Genomic DNA, 16,216 nt, shown 5'->3' with positions numbered 1-16,216 from the left:
AGAGCAGCTGACTACCAAGAATTTTGAAGGGAGGCAGCATGGGCAGTGCAACCCCCATTTCTTCTTCCCAACTCACCAATGAGATAAATTCCTCCTGTGACAGAGAAGGAGTGAGTGTATAGTGAGTCTAGAAATGTTCTGGTCATGAATGTCCTTCCACATGCAGGAATGAAGGATAAGAATTTTCTCAAGATAAATCATTGTATGGTTGAATTGATTAGGTTTCTGTCTACTAAATGACTATATTATTCTAGGCCTGCATTGCTTAAATAACTCTGAGATATCTTAAATGACTATTTTGGTGCTTCTAGATCTTTTAGTCACATGATTATAGACAGTCTTAGTTTTCTGCCACAGATGGATAACTGCTTAGTATGGTGTATGAGCTGTACATACTCCTCCTCAGAGAGCTAGCTGATCTCCAAGAGCCCCAGGTCTCTGTGTATTGGTGATACTCCTCTGCTGTCACTTTTAATCAAAACTACTGACAACCGGTACACTGTTCCATCGAACCTGGCGGAATTCTATCATTTGGCTCCGTTCCAGCCTAATTCCTCTAATTACCGTGCCTACTCAGGAAGCAGCCTGAAGAGCGAAGGCGTTTTCTCTTAGTGAAAGGCAAGGGGTCGAAAGGCCACGCTCTGGCATTTCCGGCGTGCTGTACCAGCCTACGTATCACGGTTGCCATGGGAACCTGACGTCATTGCGGCGACCGTGAAGACTTAGAATAGAGACAAACATGGCCGGGCAAAAAGAGCACGGTCCCTCCTGCAGGTGTTTGGGACTCAAATGAGGGTGTGGGTGCCCCGCGGTGGGGGCTGAACCTTCCTGGGGTGTGGAGAGACGAAAGAAGCCCAGATTCAAGTCGTCTCGTTCCCGCTTTGGCACAAGTTGCCCTGGCTGTCTCATGAGAGAGAGAACTGGGACCCTCCTGGCCCCAATGAATGTAGTGTATTGCTCCGGGTGTCCTGGGGCTACTTTCTATGTAAAGGCGGGACGTGGGAGGATGAGACAGGTAAGGACTCTCTTACCCCAGCGTCCCCTTATGTAAAATGAGAATAAGAATGCTCACTCACAGGATTGCTGCCACCTGCAGTGATAACACAGGTGCAAGATGATAGATAGCCCTGTGGTTGTTATGGAACAATGGGTGTTTTATGGATTCAGCTTACTTCTTATTCTTTTAGTTTTTGAAAACAACACAAATTTATTATTTTACAGTTTTGGAGTTCAAAAGTCCAAAGTAGGTCTCACTGGGTTAAAATCAAGGTGTCAACAGGGCTATGTTCCTTCTGGAATTTCTAGTGTAGAATTCGTTTTTGCTTTTTTCCAGCTTCTAGAGGCTGCTTGCATTCCTTGGCTCATGCCCTCACATTACTCTGACCTCCATATTGTGGTCACATCTACTTCTCTGATTTTATTGCCTCCCTGTTTTCCTTATAAAGACCCTTGTAATTGTATCAGGCTTACCCAGATGATCCAGAATAACTTCACCATTTTAAGATCGTTAACTTAATCACATCTGTAAAGTCCATTTTACCATGTAAAGTAACATATTCACTTGTTCCAGAGATTAGGACATGGATTTCTTTGGGGCAGAGTATTATTATTCAGCCTACAGCATAGTTGTATGTTAGATACTGTGCTGGATAGCCTCAATTTGTCTCTTCAGATCTACACTCCACTCCTCACCACCCTACTCTGCTCCAGAGGTCTGATCCTTATAGACAACATCAACTCAGATCCCTTCTTCTCAGGCTTCTAGTTGAGTTTGGCCAATAGGAGATACTAGCAAGTGAGTGAGGGAAAGATAGAGTATGTGTCCCCATTGCCAGATTCCTTGTTGTTGGCCTACAGGTTGGTAGTAGTTGTCTTCCTCTACCAAGGGCCCAGGACATTTCCTCATTCTTTTTTAAATTTGTTATTAGGTGATAGATGGAAAGGAGAAGAAAAGGCCCTGGTGAGAAACTCACTGTACCTTCTGGTTGTTATGATCACTACCCAATTGTATCAGTGTCATTGGTCACTAACTCAGTGCCAGCATGGTTGCAGTCACAGAGTCACTTCAATAAAGCATAGTAATTGCTAGAGTCTGACTCTTCCCCAGGAAGCACTTCATGGGGACAACTAAACTTATATCAGGTTTCTGAATGAGGTGGGTTCTGATGATCTGGGTCATGATGGCTGCTGAAGCTTCTACTTCAGACTTGAAGGACAGCAGTCCTCAGGAGATCTCCAGCATATCCTTGGTGGGATATGATGCCTAGCTCAAGTGAGTTCATAGATCTGAACAGAACTGCATTATAGAATAGTACCTGTGTAGTTCACAAAGTAGTCTAAAAGTAGAGCAGCCACTTTGATCTCATCATTGGAAAAGAGGCTCAACAGGTGGACTGCATTGCCTACATCAGCAGCTACATACTTTGTAGTATCCCTTCAGGCCCATTTGGCGATACCGTTCTTAAAGCAATGAATTGTTCAGTTGAGGAAGGAACTTGGTAGTTAACATGCATTTGCAATAAATTTACACATAGTTTTCTGATTGTATAAATAATAATTCATGATTCCCATGTATCTCAGATGGAAGTTGAAATATATAATTGGTTAGAAGATCTTCATAGTAATTTGAGATTGTAATACGCATGCTTTCATGGTTGGCATGTTTTCATCCATTCTGCAATGTAATTTTTTAAGATGCCAAGAGCTTATTAAGTGTTAGTTAAGTGTCAGGTACAAGAATTTAGTATTTTTTAAAAAACAATCACTTTGTAGTTTGCCCAATTATAACAATACCCAGTCACACCTCCTAAAATAACCAGATAAGCCTAAGTATTATTATTATTATTTCCCAGGAAATAGCATTTTCAGTTCTATAGTACCTGGGCTCTCTACCTTTTCTACCACCCTGTCTCCAGGTAAACACATTTCTATCACTATATATTTGGTTTTATGTCCTAGAAATGTATTTAAGTAGAATCAGAGAGAGGTTTTAAAAAGAGGAATCTGACTTTTTTCATTCACCCTATTTAATTTTAGATTTATCCATTTTGTTGCATATATCAATAGTTTATTCTTTGTTACTGCTATTATTCCAGTATATGGCTATATCACTATTTGTTTTATCCATTCACCTGTTGATGGATATTTGGGTTGTTTCTAATTTGGGATACTGATAAATAAAGCTGATATGAAAATTTGCGAATAAGTCTTTTCATAGACATATGCATCCTTTCTTTGGGGTAAATATTTAGGAGTGCAATAACTGGATATATGGTAGATATAAGATTAACTCTGTAAGAAACTGCTAAGCTGTTTCCAAAATGTTTGTACCACTGCTGTCACCAGCAGTGTATGAGGGTTTTATCCTCCCCAACCTTGCCAGTGCTTGATATGGTCAGTCTCTTTAATTTTGGCCATTCTTATGAGAATATATTAGTGTTTCATTGCACTTTTCATTTACATTTTCCTAATGATTAATATTGTTGAGTATCTTTTCATGTGCTTATTTGACATTTGTATATATATATATCATCTTTAGTGGAATGTCTATTCAAATATTTTGCCCACTTATTTACTGAAGTGTCTGTTTTCCTCTGACTTTTGTGATATTTTCTATATTCTAGATTTAAGTCCTCCATCAGATACAAGATTTTAAACACTTTCTCCTAGTCAGGGACTTGTATTTTCATTTTCTCGTCCATAGATTTGGAAAAGCAGAAGTTTTTTACTTTGCGGAAGTCCAATTTATTGATTTGTTCACTTACAGATTGTGGTTTTCACGTTATATATTAATGTAATAGCATGACTACAGAGAGAATACTTGGACATGTAATGGCAAGCAGGGATAAGCCTACATTTCCACTAGATGACAACTTCACTGTCACTCTGTATGTGGGAGAGGGTTGTGGGATGGAGCTGAGGAAGAGGAAAAACATCATTGCACAGCTTCAAAGTAACTGAGTAGGGGGATAGGACAGACATCATCACCCCATCCTCTGTTTTTCATGTGCTTTTTCATCCTCTTACTTTCCTCCTCATTCCATGTGCTTTCTTGTCTTTTTCTCTCCCATCTAGTGTAACGTCAGACAAGGGTGTTAACTCTGCACAAAACCAGTAGTTTGTAGAGACGAACCAGGTGTGGTGTTGTATCTGCTAGAGAGGCTACTGAGGCAAAACTCAAGAGATCCAGATCCCATCATGGGGACACTCTAGGTAAGTCGCTACCCTTCCTTCCGATTATTCTATACAACAGGATAAAAATACCCAATCCTCCTGACCACCAGGAATACTCTGGAGTTTAACTGTGATCTCATGTGGGAAAGCAGTCTTCCTTCCTCCTTAAAAAAGTAGTGTACATTTGAGTAATTACATTAATAGATATATTCCAGATGTCCTGGAACTCTGCATGGTAGGCATTAAATTAATCGTACTCAAGTGTGAACTGTTTTTTTTGTTTGTTTGTTTGTTTGTTTGTTTCTTTTTGTTTTTAAGATGGAGTCTCACTCTGTCACCCAGGCTGGAGTACAGTGGCATGATCTCAGCTCACTGCAACCTCTGCCTCCTGGTTCAAGCAATTCTCCTGCCTCAGTATCCTGAGTAGCTGGGATTATAGGCACCCAACACCATGCCCAGCTACTTTTTGAATTTTTAGTAGTAGAGATAGGGTTTCACCATGTTGGCCAAGCTGGTCTTGAACTCCTGACCTCAAGTGTTCTGCCTTCCTTGGCCTACCAAAGTGCTAGGATTACAGGCATGAGCCACCGTGACTGGCCAAATGTGAACTGTTGAGGTCAGGATTTTTCCAAGTATGGTCTATGGATACTTCATCAAATTCATCAGAAGGTGCTTGTTACAATAGCAGATACTTGGACCTACCCTAGATCTGCTGAATCAAAACCAGGGAAGTGGGATGGGGGATGGGAGGTGTCTTCATTTAAAGTAATAGCTTCAGTTGGTCCGGTACTCATCTGTCTTAGTGCATTCTGAGCTACTGTAACAAAATATCTTAACTTGGCAGCTGATAAACAACAGAAATTTATTTCTCACAGTTCTGGAGGCCAAGAAATCCAAAATTAAGGCACTGGCACCTTCAGTGTTTGGTGAGGGCCCACTTCCTTCATAGATGGATGTTTTCTCACTATAATCTCCCTTGGTGTTGCTTATACCCATTACTGGAAAGAAATTTAAATTAAAAAAAAAATAATCTCCCTTGGTGGAAGGGGCTAGCTAGCTCTCTGGAGTCTCTTTGATAAGAGCACAAATCTCAGTTATGAGGACAGAGCCCTAATGACCTAAAAACCCTCTGATAGCCTCACCTTCTAATACCATCACCTTGGCATTAGGTTTTAACATGAATTTGAGAGGGAGGGGTCACAGATATTCATACCATAACATCATCCATGTTTGAAAAGCACTGCTATGGATGTACAAGAAGATCTTATAGTTTTGAGTCATTTAATATCTAATTTCATTGTTAGTTGCTCCTGCTACTCAGCTTAAATATCTGTTTTCTTTGGTCTGTCAAATAGACAACAATTGCTTCAATTAAGTAATATTTCAGTGATTATATATGAAGTACTAAAATAGACACTGAGGAAATAGCACAGAGACTAAGACAGGTAGGGTCCTTGGAGCTATCATTCTAGATTGGGAAAAGTGGCAGTAAGCAGATAAACAAATCAATAAGCTATGTGATTTCATATGAGAATATGTGTTTTGAAGAAAATAAACAGGTAGAGTAGAAAGTGACTGAGACAGGGATTATTATAGATGGGGTTGTCAGTGAAGCTCTTTCTCAGGAAGTGACACTTGAGCTGAGTCCTGAATGATAAGAAGAAGCCAGACATGGAGAGACCATTTTGTCAGTGTCCTTGTGCTGTATGTGGGAACTATTGATCCAGGAGCAAAGGACAAGCGGGAGTGGCTGGAGCCTGGCACATAAGTGCAGACAGGTGGGAGATGATATCGAAAGGGTAGACAAGAGCCACATGGTTTGGGTCCTGTAAGCAGTTTGGGTTTTATTCTGAGCATGGAGGGTTAGAGTATGGGAAAGATGTGACCTGATTCTTGATGTCAGAAGCTGACTCTGGCTGCTGTGTGGAGAATAGGCTGGAAAGGGATGAGGTAGGGAGTGGGGATAACCATTAGGAAAATATTACAGAAGTCCTGGAGAGGGACACATGTGGATGAGGCCAGGGCTGCAGCTATGTGCAGAGGGAGGGGCGGACCTGGACAGAGCATGTTTGCAGGTCGGGCAGGTAGGACCTGCAGTGGCTGTGTGCCTGGGGTGTATGAAGATAAAGGAGAGAAATGGTGGTGCTGTTTTCTGAGATCAGTCCTTCCAAGTGCTTTGAGATATTCTCAAGTTACTTAGTTAGTTTTATTATAACTAACATTAGTTATAATAAAAATTAGTGATATTAAAAACGTGTTGGTAGATGAATATGATTCAGTTGTAAGACTATTAAGCTTTTTTCCTCAGCATCTCTGTAGTAGAATTTTTTAAATGATGTGATTGCTCACCATTTATCTTTTTAAAAATGAAAACACAAGTTAATATATTTTTAAAACGTTTTGTCTTCTACATTATGTTCTGTATAATGCCAGTTTTACAGATGTAACAAATGAGTGACTATAAGGTAAAGTTAAAGTATTCAAAGTCACTCAGTCTTTATGTGGCAGAACTAGGGTTTGTCTCTGTTCTGTCTGCAGAGCCGACACTCCTGACCAATACACCTAGGAAGAAGAAAAAGCATTTGTGAGGTATGGTGATTACCTAAGGTCACCATCTAGAGTTAATGGTTTAGATCTGGCACTGTGGCCCAAGTATATGTCCTGTCTTGCACCCAGCTCCCTGTTCATTAGACTTGGCATTAGCTTTGTTACTATGTGTAGTGAATCACTTTTCAAGGGCTTAGGATGGATGTTTTCCTGAGGTTAACCTGCAGGTAACGTAAGAGTACACTAAGTACCTTCAAATAAAAAGAACTGGCATGTTGATTTTCTTTTTCTTTTTCTTTTTTTTTTTTTTATACGGGGTTTCACCATGTTGGCCAGGATGGTCTCGATCTCTTGACCTCATGATCCACCTGCCTCGGCCTCCCAAAGTGCTGGGATTACAGGCGTGAGCCACCGCGCCCGGCATGTTGATTTTCTTATCCAGCCCAAACTGTACTGAAAGAATAGAGGAAAAGTTCCTGAATCAAACAAAATGTGCTTTTTTCTGTCTGGCTCCTTCAGCATCTTAACATGAATTTTATGTTTATTGTTGTCTGTTGTAGACGATTCATTTTCATTAATGTGTAGTATTATGTTGTGTGGATGTTTTTATATCTATATATGTACTTTTTTTATAGAGATGGGGTTTCACTGTGTTGGTCAGGCTGGTCCTAAACTACTGACCGCAGGTGATCCGCCCGCCTCCACGTCCCAAAGTGCTGGGATTACAGGCGTGAGCCACTGCGCCCAGCCTTTTTCTTTTCTTTTCTTTTCTTTTTTTTTTTTGTTTCTTTTTTTGTTGTGTGGATATTTTGCAATAAACATATCTATTATAGGGATTTGAGTATTTTTCAGTGTTTGACTTATTATGAATAATAGTATTATGAATGTTTACATATCTTTTTTTTAATTGTTATTTTAGGTTCAGGGGCACATGTGCAGGTTTGTTATATAAGTAAACTCGTGTCACATGGGATTGTTGTACAGATTATTTCATGACCCAGGTAATAAGCTTAGTACCCATTAGTTATTTTTTCTGATTCTCTCCCTCCTCCCACCCTCCATCCTCAGATAGGCCTCAATGTCTGTTGTACCCCTCTTTGTGTCCATGTGTTCTCATCATTTAGCTCCCACTTATAAGTAAGACTATGCAGTATTCCGTTTTCTGTTCCTGCACTAGTTTGCAAAGTATAATAGCCTCCAGCTCCATCGATCTTGCTGCAAAGGACATGATTTCATTCTTTTTTCTGGCTGCATAGTATTCTATGGTGTATATATACCACATTTTCCTTATCCAGTCTACCATTAATGGGCATTTCTGTTGTTTCCATGCCTTGGCTATTGTGAACACTACTGCAATTAGCATGTGTCTTTATGGCAGAACACTTTATATTCCTTTGAATGTATAACCATTAATAGAATTGGGGTTGAATGGTAGTTCTGTTTTCAGCTCTTTGAGGAGTCACCACACTGCTTTCCACAATGGTTTTTGCCCTCCCACCAATGGTGTATAAGCATTCCCTTTTCTCTGCAACTTTGTCAGCATCTGTTATTTTTTGATGATTAATAATAGCCATCTGACTGTGTGAGATGCTATCTCATTGTGGTTTAGATTTGCATTTCTCTAATGATCAGTAATATTGACCTTTTATTCATATGCTTGTTGACCATATGTATGTCTTCTTTTGAAAACTGTTCATGTCCTTTGTCAACTTTTTAATGGGGTGGTTTGTTTTTTTCTTGTAAATTTAAGTTCCTTATAGATGCTGGATATTAGACCTATGTCAGATACATAATTTGCAGATATTTTCTCCCATTCTATAGGTTGCCTGTTTACTCTGTTGATAGTATCTTTTGCTGTGCAGAAGCTCTTTAGTTTAATTAGATTCCATCTGTCAACTTTTGCTTCTGTTGCAGTTGCTTTTGATGTTTTCATCATGAAATGTTTGCCCATTCCTATGTCCAGAATGGTATTGCTTTGGTTGTCTTCTAGGATTTTTTTAGTGTTGGGTTTTATACTTAAGTCTTTAATCCATCTTGAGTTGATTTTTGTACATAGCATAAGGAAGGGGTCCAGTTTCAATCTTCTGCATGAGGGTATCCCCAGCACTACTTATTGAACAGGGAGTCCTTTTGCTTGTTTTTGTCAACTTTATCAAAGATCACATGGTTATAGGTGTGCAACCTTGTTTCTGAGCTCTCTATTCTGTTCCATTAGTCTATATGTCTGCTTTTGTACCACGACTATACTGTAGCCCTGTAGTATAGTTTGACATTGGGGAGAATGATGCCTCCTGCTTTATTCTTTTACCTTAAGATTGCCTTTGCTATTTGGGCTCTTTGGGGTTCCATATGAATTTTAAAGTAATTTTTTTCTAGTTCTGTAAAGAATGTCATTGGTAGTTTGATAGGAGTAGCATTGAACTTGTCAGTTGCTTTGGGCAGTATGACCATTTTAATGATATTAATTTTTCCTGTCCATGAGTATGGAATGTTTTACCATTTGTTTGTGTCATCTCAGATTTCTTTGAGCAGTTATGTCATTCCCATTGTAGAGATTTTTTACCTCCTTGGTTAGCCATATTCCTAGGTATTTCATTCTTTTTGTGGCGGTTGTGAATGGGATTCTCTCCTCATTTGACTCTTGGCTTGGTTGTTGTTGGTGTATAGGAATGCTAGCGATTTTTCTTTTTGAGACAGTCTTGCTCTGTCACTTAGCCTGGAGTGCAGTGGCACACTCTCGGCTCGCTGCAGACTCCACCTCCCTGGTTCAAGTGATTCTCCTGCCTCAGCCTCCTGAGTAGCTGGGATCACAGGCATGCACCACCATGCCTGGCTAATTTTTGTGTTTTTAGTAGAGATGGGGTTTCACCATGTTGGCCAGGGTGGTGTCAGACTCCTGACCTCAAGTCATCTGCTCGCCTCAGCCTCTCAAAGTGCTGGGATTACAGGCATGAGCCACTGTGCCCAACCTGCAAATTTTATATGTTGATTTTGGATCTTGAGACTTTGCTGATGTTGTTTATCAACTTAAGGAGCTTTTGGGCTAAGACTGTGGGGTTTTCTAGATATAGAATCCTGTCATCTGCAAACACTTTATAGCATGGTAGCAGTGGAATCCATCCTTGTTCACACATGCCAGTAGCAGCTGCAGCGGTAGTGTGGTAGGGTGCACACTGCTTGGCTGCAACAGGGTGCTAGTGGATGCCAGGGTGTTGGCCTTCATGCATGCATTTGCGTAGCAGCTGACATTGACAGCACAGCTCATGGGGATAGGGCCCCAGTCAGTGACTGTGCACACTTCATGCTGGTGGTGGTGTTTGCACTCTCTGTATAAGTTCCTGTGGGCGACAGTGGCCACTCAGGGCAGGTGTGGGTCAGCTTTTCTTTATGCCTAGTTTTATGCTAACAGCAATTTTGGTGCTGGCAGGGAGGAGGCTGGGAGGCTCAGTGCCTGCCAGAGCTCCAACAACAATGGCAGTGTAGCAGGAGAGAGGTGGGGGAGGGGCAGGGCGTACTCAGCCAGCAGCCGTGGCATTGCAGAGTGCACAAGCACACATGTGCTGGTGAGGGAGGGAAGGCTGCATCTGCTGGTGCACACATAGAGCAGCAAAGTGATGTAGGGGGTGACCGTGGGCAAGTGTGTGCAGGCAAAGCAGCATCGGGGAGGCTGCAGTCGGGGGAGGGTGCAGGTGGGCTGGAGCAAGTCCACTAGGGTTGCTCTGCTGGAGCACTCTGCCAGATTCAGGAGCAGTCTGCTAGCCCAGGGGCAATGATGTGGGCCTCCAGAAGATACCTGGGGGCTGCACTGCAAGCAGGAATGACCAGGCTGGGGCCCCAGGAGAGGCTAACAGACTGAAGGGTGTTGAGGTCAGACCAGCCCTGTCTCATGGGCACGATTGCCCTGCAGCGTTCAGGTTCAACAGTTCCCCTAGGGCTAAAGTCTTCTATAGGAGTGAGTTAAGCCTAGGGAGATGGGCAGCCATGGCTATGCTCCATTACAGGTGCTCCTGTACCAAACTCTCTGGGCTTCACTCCAGCTGGAGTTTTGCCCCTGCCAGTTCTCTGAGTAGCTCTCCCTGCCAATTCAAGTGTCCATGGTGGTCAAGGGGTCACCTTCTGCAGGGATTCTAGAGGCCCGTGGTGAGAGTGGGTTGCTCCTTGCCTGTTCAACCCACCGCCTTTTCCAGGAGTCACTGGGGACCAGGAGTGAACTGGTGCATGGTAGCCCTGAGCAGTGTTCCCAGCTTCTTCCTGCTTCCACCCAGTATCTGTGTCTCCCCTCTGTCTGCTTTCAATGCCTTCCCTCAAGATCTGCTAGGAGTGTGCTAGTCTTCCTGATGCCCTGTCCCTTTGTGGGAGACATTCCTCCTAGCTGTATCTAGTTGGCCATCTTGCGCTGTTCCTTATTTCTCTACATATCTTTGAATGGACATTTATTTTCATTTTTCATGTGCATGTACCTATCCTTGGCCTAAGAGTAGAATTTCTGAGTCATAGGGTGTGTGTATATTCAGCTCAGCATATACAGCTAAGCAGTTTTCAAAGTGGTTATTCTAATTTATATTTGTATCAGCAGTGTCATAGTTTCACTGCTCTACATCCTCTCTGACACCTGGTATACCTTGGTGGCTTTTGTTGTTCTGATGAATGTGTGATAGTATATAGTATCTCATTTTTCTGTTTTAATTTCTGTTTGATTTAATTTTCTCTCAAGTTTTAAGTTTCTTTTAATATTGTCAAGATCCTTTCTCTCTTTTTTTTAACTTTCCAATTTATTTACTTAAGGTGCTAGAGTTTACATTTTCAGTTTTACTGGTTGTATCCCTATTGTGTTGTTCATGTTACTCAGTCTCCTCTTCTTTCCTTTAAATTGGTAATTAAAGGCTTGATCCTATTCAGATTTTTTGACAAGAGTGTCTTACATGTGGCATGTACAATCATGTGTCACTTAAACACGGAGATACATTCTGAGAAGTGCATCATTAGGAGATTTCGTCATTGTGTGAATATCATAGAGTACACTTACACAAACCTAGATAGTGTACCCTACTACATACCTAGGCTATATGGTACAGCCTATTGCTCCTAGGCTAAAAATTCACACAGCATGTTACTGTACTGAATACTGTAGGGAACTGTAGCATAAAGGTCAGTATTTGTGTGTCTAAACATAGAGAAAGTACAGTAAAAATATGATATAAAAGATTAAAAGTGTATGTATCTATATATGTGTATTAGTCACTTGCAGGACTTGAAGTTGCTCTCGGTGAGTCTGAGTGAGTGGTGAGTGAATGTGAAAGCTTAGGACATTACTGTGTATTACTGTAGATTTTATAAACACTGTAAATTAGGCTATATTACATTTATAAAATAATATTTTTTCTTCAATAATAACCTCAGCTTACCGTAACTTTTTAACTTCATAAACTTTTACTGTTTTTAAACTTTTTGACTTTTGTAAGAACACTTAGCTAAAAACACACATTGTACAGCTATGCAAAAATATTTTCTTGCTTTATATCCTTATTCTGTCACCTTTCTTTTACTTATTTATTTATATTTACTTTTTAAACTTTTATGTTAAAAACTAAGACACTTCAAGATGAAATTTGGAGGAAAAAAAAAGAAACTAAGACACAAGCACACACATTAGTCTAGGCCTATACGGGGTCAGGATTATCACTCTCAGTGTCTTCCACCTCCATATCTTGCCCCACTGGAATGTCTTAAGGGACAATAACACACATAAAGCTGTCATCTCCTATTATAGCAATACCTTCTTCTGGAATACCTTTTGAAGGACCTGCGTGAGGCTGTTTTATAGTTAACTTTTTTTAATAGGCAGAAGGAGTACATTCTAAAATAACAATAAAAAGTGTAGTAAATACATAAACCAGTAACAGTCATTTATTATCATTAATAAGTATCATGTACTGTACATTATTGTATTGCTTTACTTTTATACAACCGACAGTGCAGTAGGTTTGCTTACACCAGCATCAGTATATTCTTCGCAAACATGTGAGGAATATATTGTGATATGACAGGTAGGACAGCTACGTGAGTAGGTGATAGGAATTTTTTGGCTCCATTATATCTTAGGGAACTACTGTTACATATGTGTTCTGTTGTTGATCAAAATATTGTTATGCAGCACATGACTGTCCTCTGTATAGCCTTACATGTATCTTAGTCACCTCAGGCTGCTGTAACAAGTAACATATATGGTAGATTATACAATGTATTAGTCCGTACTCACATTGCTATAAAAAACTACCTAAGACTAGGTAATTTATAAAGAAAAGAGGTGTAATTTACTCACAGTCCTGCAGGCTATACAGGAAGCATGACTGGGAAACTCAGGAAACTTACAATCATGGCAGAAGGCGAAGGGGAAGCAGGCACATCTTACATGGTCAAAGAAGGAGGAAGAGAGTGAAGGGGGAAGTGCTGCATACTTTTATTCAACCAGATCTTGTGAGAACTCACTCCCTATCATGAGAACAACAAGGGGGATGTCTGCCCCCATGATCCAGTCACCCCCCCATCAGGCCCCTCTTCCAACATTGGGGATTACAATTCAATATAAGATTTGATATGGTTTATATCAAACAACAAGTATGTATTTCTCATGGGTCCGGAGGCTGCAAGTCTGAGATCAGGGTGCCAGCATGGTTGGATTCTGGATAAGGGTCCTCTGCCTAGTCCTCACAGGGCCTTTCCTTGGTATGTCCATGTGGAAAGGAAACAAGCTCTCATGTCTTTTATTACAAGGGCACTAATCTCATCATGAGAGCTGTGTCCTCATGACCTAATTCCTTTAAAAGGTCCCATCTCCAAATACCATCACATTGGAGATTAGGCTTTTCACATATGAATTTGGGGCGGGGGACACAAACATTTAGGTAATAGCACAGCAGGAGCCTCCTCATGTCTGTTTATCTCATCTCGTCTACTGTGAAGTTCAGGTTGATCACTAGGCTCAAATTTTGTCAGCCTAATCCATCCATTATAACACTTTCCATGTGTTTTTCTCCTCAGGTTTTTTCCCACTTTCTGAAAATTGTCATCTAGATCTACATTTCATTAGAAGTTATAAAATGGTGATGTTGTAATTTTATAATTTCTTTTGCATTTATTAGCTGGGTGTTTCCTATAACATAACTTGTCCCTATGCCATCACCTATTAGGATTCACTGAGGTATGGTACACATAGGAAGTGAAGGATGAATGTTTAATTCTTTTGCAGTATTTTCACTTTTCAGAACAAGTAGTTGTTTCCATAGGAGCTTCCAAAGATGAGTAGTGAGTTGGTATTGTTTGTGTTTTGTTTTTCTTTTATTAAAGTGTCCTTGTGACTCAGAGATGTTCCTGTATTTAATATGTTTTAAACCATTGCAGTCACTAATCTTGTTGATGTTCAAATTGTTTCATTTTTATCCAGTGAGAGCCTCTTCAGCTTGGCCTCTGAATCTTTTTGACATGCTTTCTGGTATGATGATTTGGTCCAGGATTATCTGGTACAATCCTGACCCCAGACCTGGAATCAGCTGTCTCTCTAAGGGAGACTTTTTTTTTCCGTGGGAAATATTTTTAGAGGACTCAATCTGGGTACTAATCAACTGGTCATAGTTTGCTGCCTTTTTTTTAGTGCACATAGCCAGTAATTATGCATTACATTTTGAAGATAACACACATCTTGCCTTCCATCCTGAATTGCTCCTCTATGCCCTTATAGATAATCATTTTTATCAGTTTTTGTTTTAATCTTCCAGTTTTTAGAAACATAAGCAAATGTAATATGTGTATTTATTTCCTCCTTGACACAAGTAGAAGGTGGCATAGTCTACACCACCACTATCTAGTGGAAATATCTATACTGATGAAAATTTTCTGTATCTACACTGTCCAACATAGTAGCCACTAGTTTACCTGAGGCTGTTGAGCACTTGAAACATGTGAGCGTGAGGTATTGAGTTTATAATTTTATTTGAATTTTTTAATTAAAAGTAAATGGCTACATGTAGCTAGTGACCACTATATTGAACAACAACAGCTCCCTCCATTTTTTTTGCCCTGCATTTTTCATTTATAATGTGTCCTGGAGGTCAATCCATAGCAGTATAGAGAGGGAATCTTCATTGCCTTTTATACATGCATGATACTCAAGGAGGTAGATGTACCTCAGATTACTCAACCAGGCTTCTATTGGTGGACATCTGTCTTATTTCTAATCTTCTGCTGTTATGAATTATTCTGCAAGGAATGGCCTTGTATTTATGCCTTTTTGTCTATTTGCATTAACATCTTCCAAATAGATACTTAGGAAAGAGATTGCTGGTTCCAAGAATTAATGCCTATGTCATTTTATGAAATAGCAATCAAATTCCTTCCACAGGGTATATACTATTTGAAATTACTTCTATCAATGCATGACAATGCCTGTTTCCTCATAGCCTCTTTAAGAGGAACTCTGCAGGGAGGTAAACAACATGTGAGAAATCTGTGAGAACCATTTCACTAAATCAGGAGAGTTTGATGTTCAGACTGGGGTCCTAGCCCTGTGCTTGTCTTTGAGAACTTAGTCTTTACTCCTGTCTATCTCCTGTGGCTCTGGGTCCAGTCCCTCAGTGAAGGAGAGGAGTTCTTACATGAAGAAACTCCATGTCACCGCAGATGGACACCTCAAATGACTAAATGGAAAAAAATCACTCCTTTAGGGATCAGGCAGACTCAAAACAAGTTCAGCAACATACCACTCTGACATAGTGAAGAGAAACAGAGAAAGCAAAACTTCTACTTTCTACTTGCGAGAAGAACTAAGACTGCAAGCACACTAGTGTTGCCTTGCCCTTTCCTCTCTATGAGTGAGGTAGGTCAGGAGAAGGTAGTAGTAGCCCTTTAGCACTATGGAAGCAGGCAGAGGCATGGGTTGCAAGATGCCTCAGTTTCCCAAGTTAGCGGTCTCTTTCTACTCAACCATATCATTTTCTATTTAGATGCTGGGTGTATTAGGCCATACTTGCATTGCTATAAAGAAATACCTGAGGCTGGGTAATTTATAAAGAAAACACAGTTCTGCAGGCTGTACAAGCATGGCACCAACATCTGCTTGGCTTCTGGTGAGGGCCTCAGGAAGCTTACAGTCATAGTGAAAGGCAGAGCGGGACCAGGCATGTCACACAGCAGAAGTGGGAGCAAGAAAGAGATGAAGGAGGTACCATACACTTCTAAACAAACAGATCTCATGAGAACTTGCTCACTGTTGCAAGGACAGCACCAAGACATTCATGAGGAATTTGCCCTCATAAGTGAGGTAGGTCAGGAGCAGGCAGTGGCATGGGTTACAAGGAGCCTTAGTTTCCCAAGGTAGCAGTCTCTTTCCACTCAACCATATCACTTTCTGTTTAGGTGCTTGGTGTATTTGGCAGCTCCACCCCTGTAGCTTTGCAGGTTGTAGCCCCTTGGCAGATCTCATGGGTTGGACTTGACTGGC

The 16,216-nt window shown here is 40.7% G+C and overlaps 1 long non-coding RNA gene across 3 annotated transcripts in view; it reads left to right on the top strand.

Annotated features, from left to right (window-relative positions):
- The first annotated feature begins 727 nt into the window (after nt 1–727).
- LOC105706441 (uncharacterized) overlaps nt 728–16,216 on the top strand; it is a 120,532-nt gene continuing 105,043 nt past the window's right edge. For all 3 annotated transcript variants that reach the window (XR_010337248.1, XR_001104824.3, XR_001104825.3), the window contains exons 1-2: nt 728–1,015; nt 4,075–4,212. This is a non-coding gene — a long non-coding RNA (uncharacterized LOC105706441). The remainder of the gene's footprint in view (nt 1,016–4,074; nt 4,213–16,216) is intronic.

Source organism: Aotus nancymaae, unplaced genomic scaffold (assembly GCF_030222135.1).
Source record: "Aotus nancymaae isolate 86718 unplaced genomic scaffold, 86718_ANA_hifiasm-v0.15.2.pri h1tg000004l, whole genome shotgun sequence".
In the NCBI taxonomy this organism is placed as follows: Eukaryota; Metazoa; Chordata; class Mammalia; order Primates; family Aotidae; genus Aotus; species Aotus nancymaae.
The sequence above is the reverse complement of the archived record's forward strand: the minus strand, read 5'-3'. Positions and strand labels throughout refer to the sequence as shown.